The following is an 18,471-nucleotide window of genomic DNA, read 5'->3' on the forward strand; positions in this document are numbered from 1 at the left end:
ATAAAAACAAGCCTGAAATCTGCATCCTGGGAGCAAAGAGGACCACATCATGCTAAAGAGTTTTACTTTCTAGGCCCCATGGCCATGGCAAAATGTATCTTTGGTATCTTTTTTCCTCTACTCTCCACTCCCCATTTCCAACATTCCTCTAGGCAGCATATAACTGGGCTATATGTTTCCCTAAGGCCCTATCAATACCTCCCAGCCCTTCTACAGGGGTACCATGCCCCCCACCTGTCTTCTCTTTCCCCAACCAAATTCCCACTTGCACAACACCAGGATCTTAACCAAATGTTGGGAGGAAAGCAACTTGATATAACAAATTCACACTGTAAGCTGTTACCGCTTTTTCTGGCTTTTTCCCTGCTCTCCTTCTAAACTCAGAAGTTCTAAATTGTTGTGTTCCTCTGGACCCCCTCTCCCCCTGGCAAATGTAGCCCAGGCAGAAGGACCCCCCAGCTGAAGCAATTGTTGTCCTGTCAGCTGCTTGCCAGCCAGGTGTGTGAGAGTCAGGGACTGCCAACACACACACATGCAGAGAAAATACTCCTCTTGCCCAGGTATGGGAAACATTACCTGCTCTCTGCTTCAGAAAGTATCATGCACAATTCTCTTCAATGTTCCTTTAATCGTTTAGAAATTTGTAAGTACCAAATTACACATCAAATGAATTTTTTTAAATATATAACAAAAGCCCAGAGAAGACTGTGATCAACAAGAGTTGCAAAAAGAAAAAGAAAACCAACAACCCTCATTGGAATCTACTATCACCACAACCCACTTGAGCTTAGAATTTTTAATGACACAAGTCAACCTTGGAGCACATCCAAGAAGCTTATGTTACTAGAAAGACTGAAAGGATGTCCATCCAGCTCAATCTCACCTCTTACTTGGCCCCAAGGACCAAAGATGATTACTATGCATGGCTCCTGGGTATAGGGAAAATTTCTCCTGCGTACTGTAAGTGGGGGACAATAAGAATGCTAAATATTATGCTTGTCTTTAAATCCTGATTATATTATCTCCTTCTCCAAAGCAGAGATTTGTGGTGAAGAACCAAAGTCTTAACATTTAATACCAGTCCCTACTTACTTCTAGAGGGTCTTCTAGGTGAAAGCACTGTGTCAAGAAAGCCACAGTTAATGCCTTCAGTAGGGAGAAAATGAAACATCTACATAAATAACTCTCAAAGAAGGCAGAGAGGAGAAAGGCTGGGAACTGCCTTTCTGCTAAACTGCCTAAACTGCTGCAGGAATCAGGGCAGGGGAAGTTTGGCTATTTAGGGCTAGGGAATCAGGGAAGGTCTCACTACAGCAACAAAACTCAGTTTGGAGGCTAGTTAGGATTTAGGGTAGTGAAATGGGGCAGGAAGAGCATTCGGAAAAAGGAAGGGATGTTCTAGGTGACAATATCATCAGGCATTCTTCAGAAAGTATTCTCAAAGACATGGCTGCCTATAGTATCCAGAGATGGCCCGCCTCCCCTTTTCCCCCAGTGACAATGGGGCCCCTATATGGATATCCATAGAGTCACCTGCACCCACCTCCCAAGACAGGCTCTCAAAGATTCCCCCTGGTGGGATCCAGCATTCTTGGCCTCAGCTGTGCCCATTCTGTGGCAGTGGCCCCACCCTATCCCTACCAGAGGTTCCTACAGTAAGAAACACAAGAGAACACACTAATCTTGCAGGAATCTAAATGACCTACTAGCAAATTTTGTATAACGCAATTAAAATTATGAGCCATGTGGAAATAAATCTCTTTGATGAAGTGAATCCTACTTAACCTCTATCAGGGAGCTCACTATTTAAAATGACATAAGTCTTTAAATGATGAATCCTTCCTACAATTAATAATTGGTTGAGTCCGTTGAACCAAGTGTTTCATGGCTTGTAAGTACCAGGCAAGGGGGTTGGTTAAGAACCCCGTCCGTTTACACTGTGCATTTACCATTAGCCATCACAGAGAACTCCTAGCTCTGGGTTATTCGCGATCCCAGGATTAGAGGACTTGAAAAAAGACGTAGTTACCAGTTAAAGTGAGCCCGCATACAATATTGTATCTTCTAGGATTTGATGGAGATAAATCTCTCCAGGGACAATTCCGTGAGCACCTTCCCCGAAATACTGTTACCAGAAGGGCTGACACTTTTCTTCGTGTGTACTGGCCACCTCCACACCGTGCACACAGACTGAAGTGGGGACTGAGGCAAACATGTGAAGGAGTGAAGGAGGAGGCACTTCAGGGTGTTCTCCAGCCCACAGGCGGGCTGGCCTGCCTCCGCCGGGGACTCGCCTGCCTCAGTTCCCCGCCAGTCTGGGGTCAGGGGTGGGGGTCAGGGTTCACACTTCCGCCAGGTACGCGGAGCCGGGCGGCCGCCCTCCGCGGACCTCTTCGTAGAGCGAGAAGCAGCCCGCCTCTCCCCCTCTCCAAGCCTCAGTAACCCGGCGACACAGTCGTCCCCTCACCTTTCCTCCTCTGGCCGGTCGCGCCGGAGTTCCCAAGTGCGGCGTCCCCCAGGGACGCGCTCGTCGCTAGCGGCGTCGGGTGTCCCCGCTACTGTGTGTCAGCGGCCGGGCGGCTGCCAGGAGCGCGCAAGAACCAGGCAAGTGCCGGGGAGGCAGAGCCCGGGGCGCGCCGCCCGCCGCCGCCGCCGCTCCCGCCCCGCGAACCCGCCACGGTCCGCCGCCCACGCCGCCCGCCGGCCCGCCCCGCGCTCCCGTGTGTGCGCCCCCGCCGGGCGCCGCTCCCTCGCTCCGCGCCCGCAGAGCTGTGCGCGCTGCCCGGACGGCGGCGCGGGCGGCAGCGGGGCCCCCGCCCTGGGCCGGGCTTTCCCAGAACTCGCCCGCCCCGGGTGAGAGGCCGCGAGCGCCGCCGCGGGCAGCCGGGCGGCTCGGGGAGCGGCCTGGGGCGGACCCGCCCCCGGCCTCGGGCGGCGCGGAGAGGGCGGGTGCGCGGAGTGGAGCGGCTGCCCCTACCCCCGCCTGGCCGCCAGCAGCGCGACCCCCACCAGGCCCCGGCCCCGGGAGGCTGTCGTTGGCCCACGCCCAGGCGGGAGCTGGCGGGAGCGCTGCCTGGTCGCCTGGCTCCGGGGAGGGCGGGAGCTCAGTACACCTCAGGCCGCGGGAATTTAGTCTCACACCTACCCCCAGGGGACCCCGCTTAATAGACGGGGAAACTGAGGCTCGTGGCGGTTAGTTTACTTGACCAACGTCACTGCAGTTAATGATAGTGCCAAGTCTCCAACCCGTTCGGTCTTTCATTCACTTAACAAACACGTACTGAGCACCACAACGTGCCCAGTGCTGTGCCAGGCCCTGGAGATACTCCTTTTGCTGCTATTAGCGGCCACCCAGGTCTGTGGACTCCAAATCCAGTGCTCTTTCATTGCTGAGGCAAACATGGAGAGAGACGTTCATCGTTGCCAGAAACTACAGGCTCTGCAGTGAGCTTTCCTTAGCCGCCGAGGTGGCTTTTATAGCCAGTTGGCAGTCACGAGAACCATAGACCAGGAGAAAAATCAAATTATCATCTCCTCGCCTTTTCCCCTCTTCCTCCTCCCTCTTTACCTATTCCAATAGCAAACGACCCTTCCATAGGCCTGAGCCCTCCCCCTGCATTCGGTCAGGACCAGTTTCTGTGGCCCATAACCCCTCCCATCTGTCCTCTCCTTGGACTGAAACATTCCTTGCACCGCAACCACGTTATTCATCCTCTTCTACAGCTTTAATCTGTGCAGAAACCTTCATTGGCTCCCTACTGCCTTCCAGACTAACTCCCTATGACGGTAGGAACCCAACATGCCCTGGTTCTTATGGACCACCCAACAGGATGACTCTCCCACCCCAACTTTGTACCTGTCCTTAGCCTGAGCCTCTACCTGGAGCATCACCACCTCCTCCCACACACTTTCCTCCTGCTCCAGTTTGACCCTTTCTTTCAGGCCACTGTTAAAAGTGACCTCCCTTCCTTTGAGCCTCGAGCACACAGGAGTGGTTGGAGCAAGAATGCACAGGAGGACACCAAAGAATTCTCCCCCATAAGAAAAATGTGCCAGCCTGGTCCTTAAATTGTTTTGCTGTTTTCTTACCACTAGGATTTTAATGAAAATCAACATCCCCTCTTGTGAGCTGGTTTCAGAAAGGTTTCTGCAAAAGACTCTGAGGAAACTTCGTTCATTAAGAGGTCGAGATCTTAGAGCAATCAAGAGTGGCCATTTACTCCAGCCCCTGAGACTACACTGTCCATAAGGTAAGCTGTTTATTTAATAGATAGTTTTATATTATGGTTTTATAATGCATTTAATGAATCTAGTAATATCAAGCCATCAATCACCTGGAGTGCCCAAAGACTTGTATTAAAAAAAAAAAAAAAGGTACATGGGAATCAGTAGATGGTTACAAACTGGTGGATGCATAAGCAGTTAACATTGAATCCTCCAAATGAGTCATTGCACTGTTATTACTCAAGGCAAGTCTAGGTCCATTGGGCAGAAAAATTATCTGAGTGTGATAATCACCATCCCTGGAAAAGGGCACCTTCCCCAAATCTTTGCAAAGAGAGCTAGTCCAGATCAATTGTCCTTTGCTTGCCCCCTCGCTCCCTCTCCAAATGAGAGTGGAGGGAGCCATGTCCCTGAGGCTGCCTCACCGCATTGGAATGTCTGAGCTAACAGTGCTTCCAGAGGGTTCATTGCTCCTCTCAACAGCACTGCCCAGACTTTCTGGAGATTTTAATTCACTCCCTAACCTCGCCAACAGTTGCACACAAGGTGCCTTTTTTACACCCTGCTCTCTGTTCAGTGAAACACGCAGACCATCTCAGGGGAACAATGGCCCCATTCAAGACTTTTTCAAAAGTGCAGCATATAACCTCCTTGGTGTGGGTTGCTGCCAGCCATTATCTGGAAGAAGAAAGACTGATAGATAAAGTGCCTATGAATTGAGGGAGCACTGAAAATTCAGCTTCAATAAACTGAGTTATGCATCTTTGTATACAAAACCTTTCTACATAGTCCAAAACAACAACAACAAAAGCCCCAAGAAATGATCCTGTGGAAACTATTTAAATATCATGCATCTGTGTTTGAAATTTCAGCCGAGAGCACACATCTCTTTTGAACTTGTTACATAATGGTCTCTATTTGATGGAAATGGATTTAAATAAGTTGTATATGTTGGGACTACAGAATTTAAGTCATAAAATCATTTTAAGAAGTTAAATTATATTCCTACTTTCTTCCTCTTCCATTCTGTAATTTTTCAGATTGGGGGAGGGAGGCTGGTCTCTGACTTCATGGTTGTTGATGCCAACAGGAGGCCCCACATCCCCAACTGCACATATTACAGAAAAATAGATTGGCCCTTTGCCACACTCAACAAGCCAGCCACCAGTTAACCCATTTATAAACAAACCTGAGGTTAGGAACTGAGTAGGCAGCACAGGCACCACTGACAAATATATTGATCTTTGTGAAACAGAAGCTAATTGCCAGGCAGAGGAATTTGCCAACAGACATCTGGGTAGTCTTGAAAGCCAAGGAAGAACTGAAGGAACAAGCCAGTCCTTAGTTTAGGAGTTGCCTCTTCGTCCCATTCAAAGTCACTGCTTCAGATTATACCAGGTTTACCAGCTGTCAGCAAATATGCTAATAAGTTCAGACAGTGGGGAGAGGGCCAAAACATGCTTTCCAGGGTTATGGGATATGTGATGGTTGAAGTACTAAGGCAGTTTGAGGTTGGTGAAAAACAACCTTGTTAAAGTAGTAGTTAGCTCCACTTCTGTGAGGTGGTTAGGAGTGAGGGTGGAGGAGGTCTGGTGGTGACAGTGAGTGAAACAGGAGAGACAATCCTAACCATTACCTCTCACATAGCCAGTATTAGGGGCACAGACTTTGGTGTAGGGCCACTTGAGTTGAAATCCCAGATTCACCCTCAGGTATGAACCCTTGCACAAGTCACTTACCTCTCTATGCCTAAATTTTCATCTTCTGTAAACTATTTCCACCCCTCAACATTGTTGTGAGGATTAAATGAGTTAATATATGTGAAACTCATTAGAATATATAATGGTTTCTTAATTAAAACCCAGAACTTTTTCACTTGGTAGTATTTAAAAAACATGATCTCCTTGGAATATTGCAAATACCTTACTAATGTTTGGACAGAAATTCATCTATTTTTTTTATGGAATCTCATTATAATATTTGGTTCAGAGTTACTATCAGCAAAATGTAGGACCAGCTCAAATTGTCTCAAGGAGCCATAACTAAAAATTATAAAAGCGCAATTTAAAAAAAACTTTGAGCTATACTACAATAAAATCCCAACGCATAGTCATTGGAGCTAGAGACTTCTCTAGGTGTAATTTTTTAAGGTTTCTTGTTGTTTCTTAGTGGTCAAAATGTTCCTTGGAGGAAGAGAGCTCTTATATAATAAAGGAACAAAAAGAAAAATAATATTTGCTTGAAAAACATCATCTTTTCTATAAACTTTGCTCAGGGAGTAAGTCTGCTAGGAAAATGGCTATGGCTCCTGGGCGACCTGTATCAGTAGCCACAGGTGGAAGGTGGAGGACATGGAGGAAGGTATACACAGGCCAATTTGTTCACTGATTCTCCAACTGGAAACATGGTGTCAATCAGTTTCACAAGCCTCCAACAAGCTCATTCTTTGGTTTTTCTGCCATTTCTTCTTTATTAATGTCAGCATTTCACTATCTGCTAGCCTTCCCAGATTGTTTTATTAACAATTATTGTTTTAAGCACATCTTCACATTGTCAACCACTCCTTCTGCCAAAAAACTAATAGCAATGGTATCAGCAACTGTAATTGAGTGCTTACCATTGTACCATTCTTTTTTTTTCTCTATTCAAAGAATATGTATTGAGCACCTACCATGTGCCAAGCATTGTTCTAGGTACCAGAGACATAGCAGTGGACACAGCAATCAACAAAATCTCTGCCTTTGTGGTGCTCATATTCTGGCAGGAGTGAACAGACAATCAATAAACTAGGGAGGCGGAAGGGAGTAAAGCAAACAGTATAGTAGAAGATGATAAACACTTGGGAAAAGCAAAGGAAGGAATCCAGAAGACCGGGAGTGCTTCAGGGCTTGAGGGTTGCAGTTTTAAATAGAATAGTCAGGTAAGAATTCATTGAGAGGTGACATTTGAGTAAAGGCATAAAGAGATGAGCAAGGATGGACGACTGCTTATTTTCCTCTAGTACACATTCTTTATTTGTCTTCTTTAGTTATTAAACCTTCTCTACCCTGTTTTGGCTGGGCCAACACTTGCTCACCACTTTCCCAGCCTCTCTTGCATCCAGACATGACTAAGTTCTAGCCAATGGTATATGAACGGGAAGTAAGTATGTGATATTCAGTAACGTCTTTAAAGTTGGGGCTGCTTGCCTATGATTTCTTTTCACCCTTCCCATTACGTGAAAATTGGCAAGATCTAAGGCAATAGTACTGGCCCAGAGATGGAAGCTCCATGCAGAGAAAATAGAGCTGCCACAGCTCTCCAGGATATTTCTGTCATTATTCTAGAAGATTTTCACATCCATGCTCCCTTCCAATATTGGGAACACATAGTGCCTTCCATGAGGGCAGAAACATGTATACAGTATATCCCCAACATGGAAAACCAAACCTGAAAAACTATAGGTTCTCAGAAAATCCAAGAACCACCTTGCCTCAGTGCTTTCCAACACTACTCAAACTCAGCTGTTTGCAGAAGTCACATCTTGGCCCCCCAAAGTCTCACCTCTGAAATTCCCTTCTCTGATCACAATCTTCTCTTCCTCTTCCACTCTTAGGCTGAAACTTCCTTTCCTTCATTCTTATTTTCCAGAAGCAGCTTCTCACCCTGGGCTATCTATCTCACCCTGACAAAGACATTGTAAGCAATGTATGAAAGAATGTCTCCGTCAACTGGAGCTCCAGACCTGCCTTCCTGAGCTACCATACCTTGGTCTAAAGTGTACATTTCTGTTTTAACTCCTCCTTTCCCTCCTGCTTACCTTTCCTCCTGCTCTTCCAGCCCTCCTGATGTCCTTTTGATCTCTTTTCTTTTTTCCAAATCACTCTCTCCCACTAACATGGCTTGTTCATGTAACTTGTTTTTTAATAATCCTCTTGACCTAATTTCATTCATTATTTTAATATAGATTTTACTAATCTAATGAAAAAAGCTAAGAAACAAGGTCTATTAAAGGTTATGAGAAATCCTAGAATAAATAATTATTTAACTCTATTTAACCCAGAAATTCCCTAATTTACAAAACATTGCACAGGGCTCTTGCTATGAAATACTGCCCACGGGCCAAATAATTTTACCTATTAGTTCTTCCAGACTTTCAGTAGACATAAATCAAATGCTCATAAAATATTTTCCAAAGCAAAGAAAATATGAAGTATCAATTGTGAGTCTAGATATGAAAATCCTAAATATAATGTAATCAAACTAAACTCAATAGCATATTATAAAATCGTTTGCTCTGATCAATCAGGATTTATCACAGAATTAAATTTTTTTTGAGTATTAGGTAATTATTAATAAAAGAATGCATATCAATAAATCAAAGGAACCTAATTATCATCTTAATAAATAACCAAAAGACAGTTCATAAAATTGAACACCACTTTCCACCTGATTGAAAAAGTCTTTTTAAAACAAATAATAGAAGTGCATGTTCTTAAAAGAAATACAATATCTTGCACAAATAGCAGCCATCGTCATACAAATGGTGAACTTCATAGAGGCTACCCATTAAAATTAATACCAAACAAAAATGCCTAATTATAACTGTTATTATTTAATATAGTCTTAATGTTTTATTCAGTATTTTAAGATATAAAACATAAAATAGAAATACAAACCCTGAAAAGGAAGAGATAAAATTATGATTACTTGTAGAAAACATGGTTATGTACCTAGATAATCCAAGACAAATCAACTACAAAATATCTTGAATTAATGAGAATTTACTAGAGTGGCTGGATACAAGACAAATATTAAAAAACCAACACCTTTCCTATATAAGACTAATATTTACTTAGAGATATGTTGGGGTAATCTCATTCACAATAGCATAAAAGCATTAAAAAGTGGAAATTAGGGATAGTCATAGTGATATACATACATGTGTGTGAGTATGTTTAATTGTTTTGGAGAAATTAAAGAGATTTTAATAAATAGGGAGAAACACAATATTCCTTCATGGGAAAACTTAAATATGAAAAATACCATATCTGCTAAGTTAATACTTAACATTTAACAAAATTCCAATGAACTTTTCAAAAACTTGCCAGAAAATGCTGATAATTGATAATGCTGATAATTCTAAACTAATGTGATCATCAGATTGGATTTCATTATTAATATTCTCTCTACTTTTGCTTTTGTTTAAAGTGTTCATATTAAGAAGTTTCAAAAAATCATTAAAAAATAAATGATTAGCCACAAGACTGTTCGGAAAAAAAAAGATAAAATGAAGGTAGCAGAGGTGACATTTTAGCACCAGCAGTGACTGTCCACAGGCAGAAGACATGTGGTAGCAATAAGTGTCCGGTAGAGAAACGCCAGCAGCTGGCCCTAAGCCTAACTGTTCCAGTCATGTGAGCTTTGTTGTGTCTTGCCCTGCTTGGTTTCGGCCATTTTCTAAGCTTGGGTCTCCAGTCTGCCCAGTGATTCTGATATAATACATTTCATTTCCCCCTAAACTGGGTAGAGTTGGCTTTTGTTTGCAATAAAGAAATCAGACTTGTACAGTTTAGAAAAGAAAAAAAGATATTTCCCAATACAAATGCCCATAGGCTTAAGAAAAAAAATTGTAACAAAAATTCTGATATATTTATTTTAATATATTATTCTAGTATTCAAGAAATTCTGATATATTTAGACCTGAATAACAATTTGAAGAAACCCAACAAACTACATATCAAAACTTGGCTATAACTGCCCTGGCCAGTGTGGCTCAGTTGGTTGGAGCATCATCCCATGGACTGAAGGGTCCTCGGTTTGATTCCCTGTCAGGGCACATTCCCAGGTTGCAGGCTCCATCCCCAGTTGGAGCACATACGAGAAGGCAACCAATTGCTGTTTCTGTCTCACATCGGTGTTTCTCTCTCCCTCTCTCATTCTCTCTCTGTCTTCCTCTCTAAAAGCAATGAAAAAAAAGGTTCTTGGGTGAGGATTAAAAAAAAATCAAAAACCCTGGCTATCAGTAAAGCAATAGTGAAGGGAGATTTGTAACTTTCAAACATATTTATTGAAAAAGAAGAAAGGTATATAAGGGATTGCTTAATCACTCAACACAAGACACTAGCCAGAGAACACAGAGGAAACTCTAAAAATGAATACATGTAAAAGAAATTACTTAAATAGAAAACAAAAAAGAACTGGAGTTTTTAAAAGACTAGGCAAACTTCTAACAAGAATAACCAAGGTAAAAGAAAAGAGGACACAAATATGTAATGTAGAAATAGTAATAAGTTTTATATTTATTTAAAGGTGACTTAGAGTCAGGTCAAGGTCTAAGTATTTGACATAACCCATTTAAACCCTCACAATGAGCTTTGGAATAAATACTATCATAATTCTTATTTACGCAGTGGGAAACTGACATACAGAGCGGTTAAGTAATTTGCTCAAGATTCATGACCAGTTGTAAGAAACCCTAGGCATTCTGGCTCCAGGGTCTCTATTCTTTACCATTATGTGAAAGAAGGTGAACCCTAATGTAATATATGGGCACAGCTAGGGGGAGAACAAGAATTGTTGTTGAAAGATCCTGGGTTGTTGATGGAAAAGTGATCCTGTAAATCAAATCTGAAGTTAAAGACAAGAATCAAAATGGAAGAGTGAGCGGCAAGGAGAGGGTGATTCAGAGTTAAGGCAGCAATAGCAAGCTCATGTATGGGTAGCTCCCTGCTTATACCTGGGGACAATGAACTTGATGGTTGTCAGCAGTTATGGGGCAGTTTCTCCCCTGTGCCTTGCTGAGGTAACATTGGACACTCTTTCTGCCAAGCAGCTTATATATGCCACACAGACACCCTGGGGCCAGGCAGGTGATGGTGTGCAGCAGCATTCCTTTGAAGAGGGAACACCGCCATTTGTCATTGCATTGGGCCCTCAATGTAAGACTCCGACAACCTTTCCAATCACCTGCCCTCAAACCATAAATAGTTCAAACAGATCATTGTTCTGGTAATTGAAGCTGATTGCTATGTATTTGTAACTTTCTTTGCTCAGTGAACTCCTAACATCATGGAGTGCAGGGTTTTGACAAATAATACACATATTTATTGTATATCTGCTATGTAAGGTCTCTAAACATATTATCCTCTTTTGCCCAAGAAAGATGGAATAAATTAATCTTCAGAATTACATGGGGAAAAAAACTCTCCAGGCTCCACCCAGTCTTTCTTTGTGTTATGCCAAACCTTCATGGGAAGGCAGTTCTCAAGACACCTTCCCATATATGGATCATTCCAAGGTGATTGGTAATGGGTTCTTGAATCTTATTTCAATTTTACCACATCACTTTATTTTAGGTACTTCATAGCTCTTTTTTAACAGTCTGATATATTTTCCTGTTTATTAATTGTCTAGTTCCACTCATTATCTTGCTGTTTTCCCAGCTCCTGTGATACAGGCTGACGCAAAATGGCATCTCAACAAATACTGGTTGAAAGAATGAGTGCACAAATGAGCAAAGACCATATATAAAATCTATAATTTAAAGATAAGGCTCAATACAGATAAAGATAAGCCAGTTAATTTCCTTTGTTTAATTAGTGACGTGGCTCCAAAATATAGATCCCCTAGTATACATTCTAGTCAATGAATAAAGTAAAACATGCACCATCCACACTGTGATTGAAGTCACCAGAAACATATACCAGGCATGGCAATAGCCGCTTGCAGAAAACTCCCAGAAATAACCATCTGACAGTGTTCTTTGTGCAGAACTTAATGGAAAGATTTGGGAGTCTTCCTCTGTGTTATCAGGAAGTATCACCCCAGAGGTAAAATGGAGGTACTGGTATTTCATTGAGTTGTGAGGACTGCATTAGTTTCCTGTTGCTGGTATAACAAATTACCACAAATTTAGTGGTTTAAAACTACACAAATTTATTATCCTCAGTTATAGAGATTTGGAAGTCCAAGTTCCGTCTTATTGGCTTAAAGTCAAGATATCAGCAGGGCTGGTTCCCTCAGGAGGCTCTAGGGGAGAATCTCTCTTGTCTTTTCCAGTTTCTAGAGGCTACTGTATTCCTTGGCTTGTGGCTCCGTCACTCCAGTCTTTGCTCCTGTTGCCACATGTTCTCCTCTGATCATCTTGTCTCCTTATAAGGCCCCTTGTGGTGATCTTGGGCTCACATAGATAATGTAAAATGATCTTCCTGTCTCAAAATTCTTAACTTAATTACACCCACGAAGTCTCTTTTGTCATGTATGATACTGTATTCACAGACTGGGATATGGATGTTGTTAGGGTCCACTTTTCAGGCAGATTTAAAACATGGAGCATTAGCTTTAGGGCCTTACCTTGTAAAATATCAGGTTCTTATCCAATCCGATCCCTTGGTGGCTGTCCTGATTACGTTATCTTTGTTTTTCCCTTAGTTATGCTATCATTATCATATAATAACACAATATGTCAGGCACAGTTTTATGTTCTTTATACATTTTAACTCATTTAATGTAGACACAGAAAGATTAAGTAATTCACTTTAGCTAGTGAGTAACAAAATCAGGATTTGAACCCAGGCATTTACTCCCTAGAGTTAATGTCTACACTGTCTTGATCTTTGGTGATCCAGCTTTTTCCTGAACACCCTGGTATTGAGTGTACATCTCATTTAAGCCACTTGATATCTCATGACATCTTCTCCACACTCTGTTTCCCACAAGGGTACACCAACATGACCCCTTTTGGGGGGCCACATCTATGCTCAGTCAGGCCAGTAGTCTCCTTTAGCCTCTGAACAGATTTGCATTAACAATCAAATCTCTGACCCCTCAAAACCAAGGACCAGCCCTTGACCATGGTAGCTCCACAGAGGATCAGTTCTTGCAGTCTAGCTGGATACATTCCTGCAGCCTTTACTACAGTATTGAAAAGTATTACTTTTAAAATTGGGAATATGAGTCATGCTTCTATTTTTTATTGAGTACATGGAAGCAACAGTTAATGCAATTTGGTCTGAACTCTAAGCATAATTCCACTGTTGGAAGAGCAATCATACTCAGATTTATTAGAGGCTGGAGACTCTTCCGTAGTTCATTAAAGTTTTTTCATTTTTCATCTATATTAAACTAAATGCATTCAGACAACACAGAGCTGTTGCTCTGAGTAGACTTTTCCTTGACCCAGGAGATCCTAATCTGAGACCAAGGATGCTTCAAGTAGCCTATAGATGTACTCGGTGGTCAGCAATAGGTTTCTAAGAGTCAAGGGCCACCAGGAAACAAGTGAAGCTCAGTTATGGGCTACAAAGATGGCATTTATTTCTCACCACCTGCATTGGCCAGAGCCACCATCTTTTACCTGCCCAACTGTCAGAAGCCTCCTATCTGGTCTGTCTGCTTCTGTTCTTGCCTCCTACCATCTATTTTCCACACTGCAGCCAGAATAATTCTTTCAAAGTGTGAGTCAGTCAATGGTACTTTGTTATAGCAGCCTAAGCAGACTAAGGCAAGATAAGAGAAGAAGATATGTATGGGGTTGATGTAGCAGATTAAAGATGGCCACAAATTCTTTGACATCTTCCCATCAAGAGGTGGGGTCTTACCATGCTCTTATCCCTTGAATATAGGCAGATTCTGTGACTGCTCTGAGCAATGGAATTCAGTGGAAGTAGCACTGTGCCAGTTTGCATGTTTGGCCTTAAGAGAATGAGAGCTTCCATGTCCTGTCTCTTGGAATGCCCACTCTTGGAGCCCTGAAATGCCACGTAAGAAGCAACTACCATGAAGTTGCCATATTGCTAGGAAGCCTAAGCTAGTCATGTGGATAAGCCATATCTATCTGTCTGTCTGTCTGTCTATTTATCTATCTATCTATCTATCTATCTATCTATCTGAAAGGGAGACAGAGAGAGAAAAAGAGAGATAGACACAGAGAGAAAGAGAGAGATGCTCAAACAGCCCCCAGCTGATTCAGCCTCCAATATTCAAATTATCTTAGCTAAGACCTCAGACATTGCAGAGCAGAGTCAAAGCTTCCTTGCTATATCTTTTCTGAATTATTGACCCAATAAATCATGAGATATAATAATGAAAGTTTTGGGATAGTTTTTACACAACAATATACAACTGGAATAAATGGGATTGAAACTTCTGGGTATATCTTTTGTTATTTATTACAGTGTAACATCCCATACGTACTGGCTTAAGACAATTGATAATTTCTCAGGATCCTGGAGTGGTTCTTTTGCTTCATGTGGTGTTAGGTGGCATCACTGACATGGCTGCATTAAGCTGGAAGCTTCATTGGGGTGCCTCAGTTCTCTTCCACTTGGCCTCTGTCTCCATATGGTATCTCATTTTCTGGAGTCTTTCTACATGGTCACTATCTCCAGCAAGATAGCCTGGACTTCCTTACAGCTTGATGGCTGAGTTCTAACAAGGACTGTTCCCAGAAGACAAATCCCAATGCAAGAGCCTTGGCTTACTCATGCTGAATAGAGACCCAGTAAACAATGCAAGTCATGTGGCTATGTCCAGTATCAATGTGAGAGACTACACAGTGCACTAAAACCAGAAGGCATAGTTCACCGACAGCCAAAAAAAATAGTCTATCATATTTTATATATAATTCTAAATTTAAAAAAATAAAATTAAATAGAGATGGTTAAAAAACAAACTGCAAAATCAAATGTAAACAAATATCAAATTGATAGTATATGCATACAAAAAAAATTAACACAAAAATATTTGAGCATAATACCCTAATAGTTATTTTAGTGAGTTATATTTTAAGGAAAAAACCTTCAAAAGAGTCTTGAATTTTACTTGGTAGGTTTTATTTTGGTAGTGATATTGACATAACTCTGTGACTATTTTGTGTATATTGTATGATAGAGTAAATATATTGATATTTTGGGGAACCAAGATACTCACTGTGTTATAAGGGAAATACAAATGTGTAGTAGGGGAAGGTGAAGGACTTTGTGGTGTTACGTTTGAATTGAAGGTGTCAGTGTAAACTCATGATTTCATATAGATTTATATATGTACACACACACATTCACACATTATAGCCTTTCCATAGACAGACTTAGAAGCAATGATACCCCAGTAGCAATGAGCATAACTACCATCCAGATCTTGTTTACTATCCCACTGAAAGGAATCAGGTTTCCTAAAAGAAACTGCTCATTCCAGGTCTAGGTCAGTGAAAGCACAAGGTGAATCTGTAAAGTCTTTTTATGCCAAAAAGCAAGAAGTGCTGAAAGATTGATGACAACTTGTCAAAAGAGCACAAGAGTTAGCTTCAAGTAGCCCTTACCAACCAAATTTGGGACAATTTGACCCTCAAAAAACCAACAATGCTAATGGATTATAACACTGTGTTGAAATTTTTACAAGGGATATAGTACATTTATACAGAGAATATTAGCTAATATGTAAGAGGAATAATAATTGAATTAGAAATCATTTAGTATCCACCAATGTAATAACCAGTTGGAAAGCATGTCAGTAGATCCCAGATGCTCTGGGTGAAATGTTGTTGCAGAACAGGATATTCACACAATCTCCAAGTATCACCTCATGGATTACTTATTAATTATGAAGGGAAAAGGTGCTTTTACAACAGATACTACTTTAACCCGGTGATAAACTTAGCAATGACCAATAACTGGACAACCTGATATTATGTGTGTCCTGGTGGGATACAATGGAAAGTACACATACATCACCACATATATAATGTTCTTGACCAAAATGTTTGACCTGAGTTTAATCATGAGACTACAAAGTGGCAAAACCACAATGTGGTATATATACTATGAAACAAGTGGTCAGGACTCTTCAAAAAAGAAAGAATGAAAGAAAGAAAGAAAAATAAAACAAAGAAAAAGAATTAATCTCTGAGTTAAAAATATAGCAGGGCACTTTTCTAGTCTAAAAGAAAGCTAAGAGATGTGACAAACAAATGCAATGTGTGAACCTTAATTGAATCATAGATTTTAAAAATCAGCTTTAAAAAACATATCAGGATTATTGGGGAATTTGCTTATGTAATATATATTAGATTCTGTTTTGTATCAATGTTAAATTTCTTGTGTGTGATTATGACTTCTTGGTTATGTAGGGGACACATGATGGAGTATAATGTGTCAGGATGTTTGCAGCTTTCAAGTGGTTCAGCAAAAAAATTGTGTGTGTGTATGTTGAGAGAGAAAGAGAGAAAAAGCAAATGTGGCAAAATGTTGACAATTGGTGAGTCTAGGTAAAGAGAATATGAGGTTTAATGTATTATTCTTTTAACCTCTAAGTTTAAAAATTTTCAAAATGAAAAGTTGGGGTAAAAAACAGTAGAAAAATGAACAGTTCAAGAAAGACAAATACCATTTTATGCCTATTAAATCCATTCTTACCACCTCACTGTGCTTTGTTTTAAAAAATAATACACAATACCTCCAAGGTTGTGGGAAGCTTGTACAGTCAAATTGCCAGTGGCATGAACATAGGCTCAACTTATGTGGACTAGATAGAATACAGCAATGCTTACCATGCATAGGGACACATTCAGACTGGTCAAGGCCATCATTGCTCTGAGGATTCATTTCTAGGAATTAGGTTGGCCTGATTTCAAAAAGAGTAAAGTTTTGTGCCTGAAAATTGGAAATGGAAGCAACCTAACAATAAAGGTTAACATTAGGAAATTATGCTTCACCACTAGATGGAATATTATATAAGAATTAACCATTGGTTTCAAGACTTCCTAAAATGAAAAATAAAAGATTGTGGTTAGCATTCAGTTATTCAAAAAAAAAGGACTTCCAGTCAAGATGGCAGCATAAGTAAACACAGCTTGCTTCCTTACACAACCACATCAAAATTACAACTAAACTATAGAACAACCATAATCAGAACCACCGGAAATTGAGGTGAATGGAAGTCCTACAACTATGGAATTAAAGACGAAATCACATTGGCACTGGTAGCAAGGGCAGAGATGTGGAATGGGCTGTTTTTATCTGTGTGGCAGATAAAAATTGGGAGGGATATCTCAGGAGCAAGGGGTCCAAGCCCGACTCCAGGCCCCTCAGCTCAGGTTTCCAGTGCCAGAAAGTAAGTCTCCATAACTTCTGGCTGTAAAAACCTACGAGGATTGAGACTGTGGAAGACAGGAACTTCTGGAGTCCCAGGCAGTTCCTCTTAAAGGGCCTATGCACAGACTTACTCAGATTCACTCCATCTGAGCCCTGGTGCAGTGATTGAAAGGTATGAGACATATGGGGAAAAACTGAATTGTCTGGCATCAAGGTGAGAGCTGGGGAGTCAGCTTTCTTCCAGGCAGAAATGCTGGCAGAGGCCATTGCTCCTCTCCTGAACCCTGCCCTCACAGAGCCACAGAGCTGGCAAGTGGGCACCATATCTGAGACTCCATCAACCTGGCTCACACTGTTTGTCCCACCCTGGTGATTCCCTGAAGTGCTGCTCCACCCAACTTTTGGGCTTACCCAAGCTGTTTCCAGTGGCTTTTCTATACAAATGGCTTGTCTTGGCCCATGCTTCAGATTTTTAAAAATTCTCTCAAACATGCAGCATCTGGCTTTAGTGAGCCAGCAGCTGGCATCGGTTCATAGCTTGGCGTCTCTGGGCATCTCCAGCCCCAGCACCAGTAGCAACCATCTGCAGATTGCTTTGTAGCTTAGGCTGTGTGCACCAGACAGAACAGAGGCAGTGGCTGTATTTGGATGTGCCAGCAGTGATCAAGGCTCAACTACAACAGGAGGGTATACACAGCCCACATGGTGGACACACCTTGAGTACCCAGCTTGGGTAATAGGGAAGGCTGTGCCAGTGGACCCTACGAGACACCTACTACATTAGGCCATTCTACCAAGCCTGGAAGATGTAGCAGCTCTAGCTAATACATAGAAACAAACACAGGAAAACTGCCAAATGAGGAGACAAAGAAACATGGCCCAAATGAAAGAACAGAACAAAACTCCAGAAAAAGCATTAACAATATGGAGACAAGCAATCTACTAGATGCAGAGTTAAAAACACTGGTTATTAGGATGCCTAATTAACTTAGAATCTCAACAGCATAAAAAAGATCCAGTCAGAAGTAAAGAACACACTAATTGAAATAAAGAACAATTTACAGAGAAATAAAGGTAAAGTGAATGAAGCTGAGAATCAGATCAATGATTTGAAATATAAGGGAATAAAAATAACCAGTCAGAAGAGCAAGAAGAAAAAAGAATTTTAAAAAGTGAG

At 41.5% G+C, this 18,471-nt stretch overlaps 1 protein-coding gene across 7 annotated transcripts in view; it reads right to left on the reverse strand.

Annotated features, from left to right (window-relative positions):
* The window catches only part of PLCE1 (phospholipase C epsilon 1), a 332,067-nt gene extending 329,261 nt beyond the window's left edge, over positions 1-2,806 (reverse strand). For 4 of the 7 annotated variants that reach the window (XM_045197747.2, XM_071221217.1, XM_045197748.2 and 1 more), the window contains exon 1: positions 2,468-2,806. The gene's annotated coding sequence lies outside the window, so the exon portion shown is untranslated. The remainder of the gene's footprint in view (positions 1-2,467) is intronic. The other 3 variants (XM_045197745.3, XM_024563446.4, XM_045197746.3) reach the window with 1 other exon arrangement.
* Positions 2,807-18,471: the final 15,665 nt, after the last annotated feature.

This window comes from Desmodus rotundus, chromosome 4 (genome assembly GCF_022682495.2).
Source record: "Desmodus rotundus isolate HL8 chromosome 4, HLdesRot8A.1, whole genome shotgun sequence".
NCBI lineage: Eukaryota > Metazoa > Chordata > Mammalia > Chiroptera > Phyllostomidae > Desmodus > Desmodus rotundus.